This window comes from Schistocerca nitens, chromosome 8 (genome assembly GCF_023898315.1).
Source record: "Schistocerca nitens isolate TAMUIC-IGC-003100 chromosome 8, iqSchNite1.1, whole genome shotgun sequence".
NCBI classification, from domain to species: Eukaryota; Metazoa; Arthropoda; class Insecta; order Orthoptera; family Acrididae; genus Schistocerca; species Schistocerca nitens.
The window spans coordinates 74,002,049-74,003,883 of NC_064621.1; the positions used below are offsets into that span (position 1 = coordinate 74,002,049).

General features: G+C 48.9%; 1 pseudogene; it reads right to left on the reverse strand.

The window, feature by feature from the left end:
- Positions 1-201: 201 nt before the first annotated feature.
- On the reverse strand, positions 202-319 carry LOC126199857 (5S ribosomal RNA; annotated as a pseudogene).
- Between the last annotated feature and the right edge of the window lie 1,516 nt (positions 320-1,835).

The following is a 1,835-nucleotide window of genomic DNA, read 5'->3' on the forward strand; positions in this document are numbered from 1 at the left end:
AGTAATGCATTGGAAGGCCCAACGGTACCGACCGGCCGCAGTGTCATTCTCAGCCCACAGACGTCACTGGATGCGGATGTGGAGGGTCTTGTGGTCAGCACACCGCTCTCCCGGCCGTCTGTCAGTTTCCGAGACCGGAGCCGCTACTTCTCAGTCAAGTAGCTCCTCAGTTTTCCCCACAAGAGCTGAGTGCACCCCGCTTGCCAACAGCGCTCGGCAGACCGAATGGTCACCCATCCAAGTGCTAGCCCAGCCAGACAGCGCTTAACTTCGGTGATCTGACGGGAACCAGTGTTAACACTGCGGCAAGGCCGTTGGCGTAAGAAATGCATACTTCAACATAAATGCAGACGCTGGGCAAACCTGCAGGTTGCACTGTCACGAACGCCACCTGTGCGCTGTCGTCAACACGTAGCAACTGTCAGTCGTGATGAGAACTGTGCTCCGTGTAATGCCGTGACTCGATGATGTCGGAGCTAAGTGAAGTCGTGGGTGGGCAAACTGTTCGTGCTTGTACGGTGAGTGCTTCCGTGGCCAAGGGAGCCGATGTGTCTGGTGTTTCAAGAAGCGCTGTAGCGAAAATTTATACCGCGAAAGCGGAAAAAATATCGTGCCTTAAGTTACGAGGAAGAATGTGTGTGTTGAGTGATCGTGACAGACGCTCATTGAGAAGGATTGTAATGAAAAATAAGAGCGTGGCAGCTGCAAAAGTCATTGCGTAACCTAGTGTCCCAATCGCGAACGTTGCCAGTACCAAAACAACATGAAGCCAGCTCTATAAGCTGGGAAATCCAAGGCGAGATGGAATTCTAACAGCACTCATCAGTTATGCAGATGCCCGTAACAGGAAAAGCTGCTGCCGGAGCCATGAAACTTGCACACTGTTTCCAACTACTGTACGAGTCTGCGTCCCAAGATGACGTCCCAACATGACGGGTTTTCGGCGATGACTTGAGCAGCCTTATCGTGGTATTCCATGGGCGCCGTTATTAGCCTACAAGGTAGCACTACTGCCAAGGATTGTATGGCGATTCTCACTGACCAGGTCCGTCCTACGGCACAACGTTTGTTCTCCAACGGTGATGCTGCGTTCCAAGACGACCGGACCCCTGTTCGTACAGTTCGCATCACCCAGGACAGTGGTCACCAGGGTGAATTGTCGCATCTGCCCCGGCCAGCACAGACACCGGATTTCAATATTATTGAACCTTTTCGGTCTGCTTTGGAGACAGGGGTGCGTAGTCGCTATACACCTCATCATCGTTACCTAATCCTGACACTATTTTGCAGGGAGAACGAGAAGCTGTTATGAATGCCAACGGTTTGTAACATTACTGATGGGAAGGTGAGTAAATACTGTTATCTAAAACCGCTATATAGTACTGTTCACTTTGAACTCTCATCATTAAGTAGTCTCACCAAAACGGAATAATAAAAGAACCTTCACCAGGCACAGAACACAATGCGATTGTCCTGAAAATTTAAGTTGAAACTAATAAGAATGGAAATGTCAATTAAGTGCTAGGGTGATATAATTGGGCTGTAGAATTTAATACTTATGTTTCAGATCTTCATATCTGCTTTTCTGCTCATATCCCGCTTTCCGTAATACACTATGTGATCAAAAGTAACCGAACACCCACAGAAACATACGTTTCTCATATTAGGTGCATCGTCCTACCACCTACTGCCAGGTACTCCATATTAGCGACCTCAGTAGTCATTACACATCGTGAGAGAGCAGAATGGGGGGCTCCGTGGAACTCACAGACTTCCAACGTGGTCAGATGAATGGATGTCACTTGTGTCATACGTCTGTACGCGAGATTTCCACA